General features: G+C 34.4%; 1 protein-coding gene across 4 annotated transcripts in view; it reads right to left on the bottom strand.

Moving 5' to 3' along the window:
- ARHGAP32 (Rho GTPase activating protein 32) overlaps window positions 1–13795 on the bottom strand; it is a 300153-nt gene that overhangs the window by 108468 nt on the left and 177890 nt on the right. The gene's annotated exons all lie outside the window — the stretch shown is intronic.

Raw genomic sequence — 13795 nt, 5'->3', positions numbered from 1 at the left:
AAACTGGGAAAATATACAGGCAAAAATATAAATCTAGGCACAGACCTTACAGCTTTCAAAAACTTACTCAGTATGGATCACAGACCTTAATGTAAAATGCAAAATGAAAAACTCATAGAAGATAAATACAGATGATCTTGGGTTTAGTTATGAACTTTTTTAGATATAACATTAGAGGCACAATCCATGAAAGAAAGAATTGATGAGCTGGGCTTCACTGAAATTAAAATTTTCTGCTGTGTCAAAACACTATCAATAAAATGAAAAGACAAGTAACAGACTTGGGTGAAAACACTGGCAAAAGGCACATTTGATAAAGAACTATTATCTAAAATATACAAAGGACTCTTAAAAAATCAATAATAAGAAAACAAGCAACTGATTTAAAAACAGTCCAGGGGATCCTGGGGGGCTCAGTCAGTTGAGCATCCAACTTTGGCTCAGGTCATGATCTCACAGTTCATGAGTTCAAGCCCCACATCGGGGTCTGTGCTGACAGCTCAGAGCCTGGAGCCTGCTTGGGATTCTGTGTCTCCCTCTCTTCTCTGCCCCCTCCCCACCCATGCTCGCTTGCTCTCTCTCTCTCTCCTCCTTTCAAATATAAACAAACATTAAAACAAGACATAAAAAATAGTTCAAAGATCTAAGCAGACACCTCACCAAAAAGATATGCAAATAACAGATAAGTATATGAAAAAATACTCCACATTTTTTGTCATCAGGGAAATGCAAATCAAAATGAGTTAACACCACACACCTGTTAGAATGGCAAAAATCCAGAACTGGTAAAACTAAATGCTGACAAAGATGTGAAACAATGGGAAATATCTTTAATTGCTAGTAGGAATACAAAACGGTAAATCCACTTTGGAAGACAGTTTGTCGGTTTCTTATAAAACTAAACATACCTTACCACAGGTTCCAGCAATTGGACTCCTTGGTGTTTATCCAAATGAGCTAAAAATTTTGTCCACACAAAAGCCTATACATACATGTTTATAGCAGTTTTATTCATAAATGTTGAAGCTTATGGGTGCCTGGGTGGCTCTGTCGGTTAAGTGTCTGACTTCGACTCACATCATGATCTCACATTTTGTGAGTTCGAGCCCTGCGTCAGGTTCTGTGCTGACAGCTCAGAGCCTAGAGTCTGCTTCGGATTGTGCCTCCCTCTCTCTCTCTGCCCCTCCCCTGCTCATGCTCTGTGTCTCAAAAATCAAAAACAAAACATTTTTTTTTATGCTGAAACCTGGAAGCTATCAAGATATCCTTCAGCTGGTGAATGTATATATAAACTATGGTACATCCAGAAAATGCAATATTAATCAGCACTAAGGAAGGAAGGAAGGAAGGAAGGAAGGAAGGAAGGACGGACGGACGGACGGATGAAAGAAAGAATCAAGCCATTAGAAGACATGGAGGAAACTTAAATGCATATTATTCAGTGAAAGAAACCAAGCTGAAAAGCCTGAGTACTGTATAACTTGAACTATATGACATTTTGAAAAAGGCAAAACTAGAGACAGTAAAAATATCTGTGGTTGCCACTGGTTAGGGAGAAGTGAGAGATAAACAGAGCACAAAATTTTTAGGCCAGTGAAACAATTCTGTAGGATACCTTAATGGTGGGTATATATAATTATAAATTTGTCCAAATCCACAGAATACGCAACACTAGGACTGAACCCTTGCTGACAAAGGTATGTCAGTGTAGGCTCATCATTGCCACAGATGTACCATGTTGGGGAAAGACATCCATAGCAGACAAGGTTGAGCATGTGTGGGGATTAGAGGTATACAGGAACCTTGTACTTTCTACCGAAATTTGCTGTGAACCTAAAACTACTCTAAAAATCAACTATATTAACTTTTAAAAAGAAATCATGTTTTCTTCCATCTAAACAGTCTTACTCAAGGAAAAAAATATCATCAACCAACCACATAAATTTAAATGAGCCTAAAACTGGTGAGGGACTGGATTTCAAAATTCATTTCCTCCTAAATCAGTGAACTGATGTCTTTCAATGTTTTAAAAAAATGTTCTTGTGCCAGCAAAAAAATCTATACTTTTATACAGATTGTCCTTCACAAAATGAAAACCTTAATATAATTTGCAAATCATCTAAAACTTAAGTTCACTGAGAAAATTCTAAATATAGTAAAATACCTACAATTCTGGCAGAAATTCATCAAATTTCCAAAACTGAATAAACGACAACTGACCCTTGGACAACATGGGGATAAGGGGCATTGGCCCCCTCCCCCACCAGCTGCACAGTCGAAAATCCACATATAAGTTTTGCTCCTCTAAAACAACTGCTAACAGCTTACTCTGGACTGGAAACCTTGCCAATAATATAAACAGTCAACAAACAGATTTTTATGTTATATTATGTACTATTCTTAAAATAAAGATAGAGAAAAAATGCATTATTAAGAAAATCACAAGGAAGAGAAAATACATTTACAGTAATGTACTATATGTAGCGGAAAAAAAAATCTATGTATAAGTGGAACCATGGTAGTCAAACCAGTGTTGTTCAAGGTTCAACTACAAATGATCAGAATATTTTAGAAATTCACTTCTTTTATAAATAACAAAACAAAAACAATATAAAAAAACTCTTTATGGGGCACCTGAGTAGTTCAGTCAATTAAGCATCTGACTCTTGATTTCAGCTCAGGTCATGACTTCATGGTTTGTGGGTTTGAGCCCAGTGTTGGGCTTAGGATTCTCTCTCTCTCTCTCTGCCCCTCTCCCACTCATATTCATATTCTCTCTTTCTCTCTGACTCTCTCTCTGTCTCTCTCTCTTTCTCCCTCTCATTTACTCTCTAAAATAAATAAAAACTTAAAAAAAAAGGAAAGGAAAGGAAAAGGGAAAGGGAAAGGGAAAGGGAAAGGAAAGGGAATGAAAGCTAGCATAACCAGAACATAGGAATGGGCACACTGTCATAACATGATGCAAAAGAGGTACTCAAGGTCCCGATCAGGTGGGGCCCTCACAGTCCTTGGTAGCAGTTTGGGTTCAGTATTAAATATAGTGAAAATCTATTGAAGAGTGTTAACCATGAAGACATGTTTCAAATTACATTTTGCATCACTCTAGCAGTTTAAGTGGTTATAACTGATTGCAGGATGCAAATACAAATGCTAATCACAATATCCCAACAAGATAAAGCTTGATAAAAACAGAGATGGTAAAAGACAAATTCTAGATATATTTGCTGTTCTTTTGGAGAAGAACAGTCCTCACCCATGTCCTTGGAAATCCCTTTACCATGGGAAAGTTAACTGAAAAAGAATTAATGAATTCTCTCTTTAATGTTCTGATGAATTTCAGTGAAAAGAGAATGACCTGATTTAAATCTCAGCTGGGCCTTATCCTAGATATAGAAGTTTACATAAGTCACTTAAACCTATCAGCAACATTTTACTCACCTATAAAATGAAAATAGTAACATCTATATTTCACAGAAGAGTTACAAGGTTTGGATGTTTACAATCTCTCTATACATTTTGTTCATACACAGATGCTCTACAAATGTGAATAGTCAGCCCCACCCCATAGTAACAGCATTTTTTAAAAGGACTGAGTGGAGGAGACACTTAATACCAAGGAATGCATTTCTGTGGTGGAATTTCAAGCAGGGTAGCAGGAGATATTTTGAGGCAGGAAAGCATTTCCCTAAAACCAACTGTTTACCCCACCTACCAGGACATAAAGGAGACTTCAGAGTATTTTAAATATTAAAAACTTGATCCTCAGAAAAAAATAAACTATTATATACTGATGAATTCTCATTAAAATACAAAGGTAGTTAAATATAATCCAAATACAATGAAACCATTGATTTTAACTGGTCTAAAGCTAACAATGAAACAATAATAGTAAGTACTTTATTAAGTATTTTATTAAGCAGCAATTTCTTACACTAACAAAACTATATTCACAGAAAAGAAAAATCCTAAAGGATTTTCACTGGAGCACATATTAGAATAAATTCTTGTAACACATAAGTTTAAATTTGCCATTTTAAAAGTAACACTTAAACACTGATGTTCGAGAAGCACCTCGAGTGGGTGAGTCAGTCGGCTAAGCACCCAACTTTTGATTTCAGCTCAAGTCATGATCTCACAGGTTTTTAAGTTCAAGACTCACATAGGGCTCCTTCCACGGAGAATGCAGACCCTGCTTGGGATTCTCTCTCTCATTCTCTGTCTCTCTCTCTCTCCCTTCCACTCTGCCTCTACCGCACATGTACTTTCTCTCAACATAAATAAACTTAAATAAATAAATAAATAGGTAGGTAGGTAGGTAGGTAAGTAAATGCTGATGTTTGCTTACTCACTAAAGAATAATACAACTGAATATAGACTGGCATTGAGACTCGTTACCACTGACATTATACTTATAAATGATTTATTCTATGTAGTGGGGCTCAATTAGTGTGAGGGCTTATCTCATTTTGGACTTTTTAAAATTAGTGAATGTTCAATACTTAAGACAGTAAAGGTTTTTCTAGTATTTTCTTTTGACATATAACAATCTTCTAGAACTTTTATTAATTGTTAAATTCAAACTAAATACATTATGTTTCCTGAAATGTAAGGGATAGGCAGAGGAAAAATTAGTATGATTTTCAGAAAAGATAAAGAATTACCATTCAGATCAATATTTTGACACAAGACTTTTTTCATCCACACAAGTTAATCTGTTCTATAAAATACATTTTTTCAGTTGTTTACTTAAAGAACAGAATAAAAAGATAAGGAGGGAACATCTGAAAAACAATACACCTATATTGGTTAAGACAACTTATTCTGAAATTTTTTTAAGTTTATTTATTTTTGAGACAGAGAGAGAGAGACAGAGTGTGAGTGGGGGAGGGGCAGAGAGAGAGGGAGACACAGAATCCTAAACAGGTTCCAGGCCCTGAGTTGTCAGTACAGAACCTGACTCTGGGCTCAGACACGTAAACCATAAGATCATGAGCTGAGCCAAAGTCAGATGCTTAACCAACTGAGCCACTCAGGTGCCCCAAGACAACTTACTCTAATTTAGGATTAGTATGAGAGACAGGCAGTTGGGGGCTTGGGCAGGGCATTAAAGATCTATTTTTCAAGGCATCTGAGTCACTTATATTTTATGTCTTTTATTTTTTTAATGTTGATTTTACTTTTGAGATAGAGCAAGTGAGGGAGGGGCAGAGAAAGGGGGACTGTGGATCCAAAGTCGTTGCTGAGCTGATAGCAGAGAGTCTACTGTGGGACTTGAACTTCTGAACCGCGAGATCATGACCTGAGCTGAAGCTCGACGCTCAACCGACTAAACCAGCCAGGTGCCTCGAGAGAGCATCACTTTAAACATGCTTAATATTCTCCTCAGACACACCAATGTGGCTAAATGAGAGCTGTATGACAGGTATCTGTTCCAGGCCCATGTTATACTAGATTTTAATATAGTAACTATCACTCAGACTATATAATGACTTGTCATTATAATCAGATGGCCTGGACTATCTCCCACAGAGGCTCTAAATTTGAGGCTTCCACTTAAGGAGCCTCTGAAGACTTCCTCAACTTGAAAGAAAACAGACATCCAGGTCTAGGATGTAAAGAGAGCCCCAAATAAACTGAACCCAAAGAGAACTACACTAAGACACCTCATTTAAATGTCAAAAATTATAGTTAAATAGAGGATCTTAAAAACAACAAGAGAAAAGCCAGTAGTAAGGATAAGGACCGCCCATAAGACTATCAGCTGATTTTTTAGCAGCAAGTTTTCAGTCCAGAAGGACTGCTGAACTGAAAAAAACCTACAACCAAGAACAGTCTACCAGCAAAGTTTTCATTCAGAATTGAAGGAGATATAGAGTTCCCCAGACAAGCAAAATTTTAAAAAGTTCACCACTAAACTGTCATTATAAGAAAGTTAAAAGAATTTCTTTAAGCATAAAGAAAAGGGCCATAACCAAAATAAGAAAATTATGAAAGAAATATTTCCCTGGTAAAAGCTAACATATAGTAAAGGTGGTATCAATAACTCATAAAGCTGGAATGAAGATTAAAACGCAAATGTAGTAAAATTAACAATATCTATAATAACTAGTTAAGGGAAACACTAAGTAAGAAACTGTAAAATATGAATTCAAATACATAAAACATGGGGGTGGGGAGTAAAAATGTAGTACGTTCAGAATGTGTTCTAACATAAGGGACCATAAACTTAAACTATTATATACAAAGAGTATTACATATGAACTTGATAATGACCACAAAAATCTATAATAGATACATAAAAAATAAATAGAAATGAATCCAAACCTAACATTAAAGAAAGTCATCCAGTTACAAAGTAAGAGAAAAAGAAAAGAAGAAATACAAAAATAATTAGAAAACAATTAACAAAATGGCAATGAGTACAAAACTATCCATAATTGTTTTATATATAAACGGATTAAATGTTCCAGTCAAAAGACAATAGGTCACTTAAGTGGATAAAAATACAAGACCCATCTATATGCTGTCTATAAAAGATTCGTTTCAGACAATAAAGACACGTACAGACTGAAAGTAAAAAGATGAAAAATAATACTCCATGCAAACAGAGCAAAAAGAAAGCTGGAGTGGCAATACTGTTATCAGACAAAATAGACTTTAAAACAAAGACTATGACAAGAGATAGACATCCATCCAACAAGATAGAGTAACAATAGTAAATATCTCTATACTCCACACAAAAGCCCCTAATACATAAGGTAAATATTCACAGGCAGAAAACAAGAAACAGACAGTAATACAACAATAGTAGGAGACTTTAACCGCCCACTTACATTGGCAGATACAGTGTTTAGACGGAATATCAATAAGAAAACAGTGACCTAAAACAGTGTTTAAGATGAACATGACATACATATAAATAGAACATTACCAAAACGCACAATACACATTCTTTGCAAGTGTACATGGAACATTTTCCCAAACATATCACATGTTGGGCTGCAAAACAAGTCTCAATAAATTTTAAAAGACTGAAATCATATCAAGCACCTTTTCCCACAGCAACAATATGAAACCAGAAATCAATTACAAGGCAAAAACTAGCAAAAACACAATCACTTGGAGGGTAAATAACCAACTGATCAATAAAGAAATCAAAATAGAAATCAAAAAATATCTGGAGAAAAATGAAAATGGAAACACCACAGTTCAAAATCTTAAGGGAAGAAAAAAAGCAGTTCCAAGAGGTAAGTTTAGAACAATACAGGCCTACCTCAAGAAGAAAGAAAAATCTCAAACCATCTATACTTACACCTACAGAAATTGGAAAAATAAAAAGAAACAAAACCAAAGTTAGTAGAAGACACAAAATAATAAAGATTGGAGCAGATAAATGAAATAAAAACTAAGAAACATTAGAAAAGATAAATGAAACTAAGAGTTGGTTCCTTGAAAAGATAAACAAAACTGATAAACCTTTAGCCAATGTTGCCTGGGAGGCTCAGTCAGTGGAGTATATGACTCTTGACGCTGGAGTTGTGAGTTTGAGCCCCACAATGGGTGTAGAGATTACTTAAAAAACAAAATCTTTAAAAAGCAAACAAACAGGGGCGCCTGGGTGGCTCAGTCAGTTAAGCATCCGACTTCGGCTCAGGTCATGATCTCACAGTTTGTGAGCCCCGCGTTGGGCTCTGTGCTGACAGATAGCTCAGAGCCTGGAGCCTGCTTCAGATTCTGTATCTCCCTCTCTCTCTGACCCTCCTTTGTTCACACTGTCTCTCTCTCTCTCTCAGAAATAAATAAAAAAACATTTTAAAAAAAGGTATTTAGCTAAACTAATCAAGAAAAAAAAAGAGAAGGGGGAGTCAAGTAAATAAAATTAGAAACAAAGAGAAGTTACAACATAATTACACCTCAGAAATACAAAAAAAATTAGACTACTACAATTACTCATCAACAAATTAGACAGCCTACAAAAAAACATAAATCCCTAAAAACATAAAATCTTCTAAGATTTGATCAAAGAATATATGAAGAGACCAATTATTAATAATAAAATTCAATTCATAATGAAACAACTCCCAAAAAACAAGTCTAAGGTAAGATGGCTTCACCGGTGAATCTGAAAACAAAAACAAAAACAAAAACAAAAACAAAAAAACCTAAAGAAAACTGAATACCTATTCTTAATGTATTCCAAATAACTGAAAGGAAAGACTGCTTCCAAATTCATTCTATGAACTAGCATTACTCTGGTATCAAAACCAGAAGAACTACAAGGAAAGAAAACTGCAGACCAATATTCCTAATGAATGTAAATGTAAAAATCTTCAACAAAATATTAGAAAACCAAATTCAATAGTACAAGGATCATACACCATGATAAAGTGGGATTTGACAGGGATGCAAAGATAGCTCAATATCCACTAATCAATCAAAATGATATGCCACACTAACAAAATGAAGAATAAAAAAATCACATGATCATTTCAATAGATGTAGAAAAAGCATCTGATAAAATTCAACATCCATTCATGATAAAAACTCTCAGCAAAGTGGGAATAGAGGAAACATACCTCAACATAATGAAGGGCATATAAATCACACCTACAGATAACATCATACTCAATGGCAAAAAGCTGAAGGCTTTGCCTCTAAGATCAGGAACATGTCAGGATAAGGTCTCACCACTTTTATTCAACAAAGTTCTGGAACTCTTTGCTATAACAATCAGATATGAAAAAGTAAAAGAAATGTAAATTGGTAAGGAAGAAGTAAAAACTGTCACTATCTGCAGACAACAAGATACTATATACAGAACACCCTGAAGACTCCACAGAAAAACTATCAACTAATGAATGAGTTCAGTAAAGTTGCAGATATAAAATTAATATACAGAAATCTGTTGCATTTCCATACACTAATAACAAACTAGCAGAAAGAGAAATTAAGAAAACAACCCCATTTACAATTGCATTAAAAATAATAACCTATCTAGAAATAAATTTAACCAAGGTGGTGAAAAACCTATACACTGAAAATTGTAAGACATTAATGAAAGAAAGCCAAGATGACATAAATAAATGTAAAGATATACCATGCTCATGACTAGATTTAATACTGTTTCAATGTCCATACTACTCAAAGCAATCTATAGGTTCAATGCAATCCCTATCAAAACACCAGTAGTGTTTTTCATAGAACTGGAAAAAAAAATTCTAAAATTTGTATGCGACCACAGAAGACCCAGCCAAAACGATCTTGAGGAAGAAGAACAAAGCTGGAGGTATCATGCTCCTAGATTTCAAACTACATTTTTAAGCTACAGTAATCAAAACAGTACAGTACTGGCACAAAAAGGGACACACAGATCAACAACAGAACAGAGTAGAGAATATGCTTCTATGGTCAATTAGCTTATGACAAAGAGGCAAAAATATACAATAGGGAAAGACAATCTCTTCAATAAATGGTGTTTGGAAAATTGAAGAACTACATGCAAAAGAATGAAACAGAACCACTTACTTACACCATATATAACAATAAACTCAAAATAGATTCAAGACCAGGGGCACCGGGTGGCTCAGTCAGTTAAGCGTTCAACTTCAGCTCAGGTCATTATCTCACAGTTCCTGAATTCAAGCCCCATGTCGGGCTCTGTGCTGATGGCTTAGAGCCCAAAGCCTGCTTCAGATTCTGTGTCTGTCTGTCTGTGCCCCTCCCTGCTCACATTCTGTCTCCTTCACAAAAATAAATAAACATTAAAAAATTAAAATTAAAAAAAATGTTTCAAGACCAGGGGTGCCTGGGTGGCTCAGTAAGTTAAATGTCTCACTTCAGCTCAGGTCATGATCTTGCAGTTTGTGAGTTCCAGCCCTGCCTCAGACTCTGTGCTGACCATTCAGAGCCTGGACCCTATTTCAGATTCTGTGTCTCCCTCTCTCTCTATACCCACCCCCGCCACCCGTGTTCAGTCTCATTCTCTCTCTCAGATAAATAAACATTAAAAAAATATTTCTTAATGGATTCAAAACCTAAATGCAAGGCCTTAAACCATGAAACTTCCCAAAGAAAATACAGACAATAAATTCTTTGACATTGGTCTTAGCAATATATATTTTTTTGGATACGTCTCAGGCAAGGGCAACAAAGACAAATGTAAAAAATTGAGACTACATCAAACTAAAAAGCTTTTTTTTTCCTTGGCCCAGAGAAGGAAACCATCAACAAAATGAACAGGCAACCTCCTAACTGGGAGAAGATATTTGCAAGTGATATATCAAACAAGGGGTTCATATCCAAAATATACAAAGAACTCAAACAACCCAACACACACACACACACAGAAATACAAACAATCTCATTTAAAAAATGGGCATAAGATCTGAAAAGACATTTTCCAAAGAAAATGACCATATAAATGATCATGAAACAGATGAAAAAATGTTCAACATTGCTAATCACATGGAAATGCAACTCAAAACCACAATGAGATGTTACTCCCACTTGCCATAATGGATAGTATCAAAAAGACAAGAAATAACAATTGTTGGCATAAAGATACAGAGAAAAGGAAACTCTTATGTACTGCTGGTGGACATATAAATTGGTGCAAACACTATATAAAATAGTGAAGTTCCTCACAAATTTAAAAACAGGAATACCATATGATGCAGCCATTCCTCTTCTGGCTGTTTACCCAGAAACAGCAAAACACTAATTCAAAGAGATACTGTATGCACCACTATGTTCACTGCAGCATCCTTTACAATAGATGTGATAAGGAAACAACCCAAGTGTCCACTGAAAGATGAATAAATTAAATAAGGAAGTTATGGAATATAGGTACATGGAATATTGCTCAGCCTTTAAAAAAGAATGGGAACTTGTCATTTGTGACAACATAGATGGACCTAAAGGGAATTATGCTAACTGAAATAAGTCAGACATAGAAAGACAAACACCTTATCATTTTATATATATGTGGACTCTAAAAAAAAGATAAATGAACAAACAACAAAACAGAAACAAACTCATAAATACAAAGAACAAACTGGTGGTTGCCAGAGGGGAAAAGGGTGGGGGATGCAAGAAACAGGTGAATGGGATTAAGAGATACAAAATTTGAGTTATAAAATAAGTCAGTCAGAGGAATGCAAAGTGCATCATAAAGAGTACAGTCAATAATACTGTAATAACTATGTATGGTAATATATGGTAATTATACTTATCACAGTGATCACTTTGTACCACATGTAAATGTCAGATCACTATGTTGTTACACCTAAAACAATATAATATTGTATGTCAACTGTACTTCAATATATTAATTAACGAATGTTTACTGAGAGATGAGAACAAATGGAGGAATGCTTTATAAATAAAAAATTACGTGAAATTGTATATATACCTCTGTATCTGATTATAAAATCCAACTATGGAAAACAAAGGAAAAATATAGAAAAATGTAAGCAGAGGCTATCTCAGGGTAGTAGTGTTAGGGCAACTTTATTCTTTTTTCTCCATTTCCCATATTTTCCAAAATTTCTAAAAGTATTTTTATCTTAAAAACCCATAAACCCACACTACTAAGAAAAAAATACATATATTGTCCTAAAATATGTACATATGAATGGTATCTAAACTCTCCCCACTGAAGTCATACAAAGAAACCTGACTGTCACTCTCAGTGCATTTCTGTAATTATTAACATTTAGGATATGCTTGAAGGTTTCAGAGTAGCTAACCAAGTATAAATCATATTGGAAAAAAACAGAAGAATAGGAAGAAATAAAAACACTAGACTGAGGTTCAAATTCTGGTCTTTCTCTTTAATTTTATGACCCTGGAGAAGTTAATTAACATTCGTGAGTCTTAGATTTATCATCTGTAAAGTGAAAAACAGACTATTTACTTCACACAGTTGTTGTAGAACTAAATGTTATATTGTGTGTTGCAATATCTGTGTACTATATAGACACACAGATAATCAAAATGCCTACTGAATTTGGATCAATTCAATATGGAAGATATGGTTTACATTTCTGAATTCCCAGTTTAATAAGAAATAAAAACTTGAAAGGGAGATGTGAAAGCACAATTCAAGTTTCAAAGATAAGACCTAAAAGAATCAGTATTATTTAACTTCCAAAAAGGTGGAAGAAAATCACAGGTTTTTCATAAGTGTCATAGAAAATTGGCCATTTTCCAGGATGAAAGAACAAGAGAAGAGTGGCTTAAGATAAAAGACAAATATATTTGGTTCAATAAAAAGAATTCCAAGTTTACTTTAATTAGAAATTAGCAAAAATATGCAATATGTGAAAAAATAGTTTATGGAACAGATTACATCAGCATGTAATGGTGATCATTCCTGAAGACTAGGCAATCTCTTACTAGACTGTAAATTCCAGTGAGATGCAGGAAAAACTGACCATCAGGAAACTGAACTCCCTAGAAGTTCCTGCTAAGATTTCACAGAACTTAGAAAAGCTACATCAGTAATTTGGGCCTCAATTTCCTCATTGGCATAAATGAGAGGGTTTGATTATGAGTCTCTATAATTTTAGTTATTAAAAAATATATATGATTCTAATTTAATATGATTTATAGCTGACACATATGGCAAGAATACAGAAAGTAAGCCGGGGTAGGGGTGCATCAATGATTACTTATAGTACTACAGAGAGGTAAAATGGCATTATTACACTGCAGTAAATTACTAGTTTGATGTAACTAATAGCATACCAAGTAGTCTGAAATTTTTTAAGCAGCTTGACAAAATACTTGCAATCAGGAAATAGCCTAAGTAGCTAGGTAACTAATTCACTGAAGCAAAATCAAGTGACAATTATACATTCTGGCATATGGTTCCAAAATACCATGCTTACCTTTTCAAGTTCACTTGAAAATGTAGGACAAGTACTTGTAACATTTTGTTTTGCTTATGAGAAAACCTTTGCATTGTCAGAACATATGGAAATTAATGGTGAGAAGGAAAGATGCTAAAAGATATTAGGTCATAGAGGGATTAATAAATTGATTACTGATATGCCAACCACGTACTATAGATAAAAAGATATGATTTACATTAACGTATGAGTTATGGTTCACCACAGAACACGTGAAATTTTCACTTAAAAAATAAGTCACGAAATAGAAGCATTTTATGAAACATGACACAAAACTTAGTGATTCAGAGCTGCCTACTTCCTCAAAGAAACCAAGATGACACACAATAAAACATGTATAAACAATATGAAACTTTGGCCATCTTATTTCTATATGAGCTAAGTTCAATTTCCAATCCCATATTTTTACATTTATAAATAAAGCACTTAATTCTGAAAGGTTCTGTTTAAAGTCACCAAGACTAATAAGTCAAGGATTTCCCATATGTGATAAGCATTAGATTTTTCAAGATAACATAACTTTTAACTTCAAGTGAAGGAATAATAATTTTTTAGAAAATAAACATAAATGCCCCTATCTAACTCTTCCCAAAAACTAAAAACTTTGTATAAAAGAAAGCTTCCCTCAAAACAGTTTACAATCATGAATCAAAACTAGATAGAAGGCTTAATGAACATAAATTAATAGGAACTAAACTACTTAGTTGATGGAGGAAATAACCAATGCTACAATGACCTATTTTAACTCTCATTCAGAGAGGTCACAGTAATTATTCTCACAAAAGTTTTATTTACTTTTATTAATTTTTAAAAAAAATTTTTAATGTTTATTTTTGAGAGAGGCAGAGCATGAGCAGGGGAGGGCCAGAAAAAGAGAGGGAGAC

Source organism: Crocuta crocuta, unplaced genomic scaffold, assembly GCF_008692635.1.
Source record: "Crocuta crocuta isolate KB4526 unplaced genomic scaffold, BGI_CrCroc_1.0 scaffold172, whole genome shotgun sequence".
Classification (NCBI taxonomy): domain Eukaryota; kingdom Metazoa; phylum Chordata; class Mammalia; order Carnivora; family Hyaenidae; genus Crocuta; species Crocuta crocuta.
This window is presented reverse-complemented; position numbering and strand designations above follow the sequence as displayed.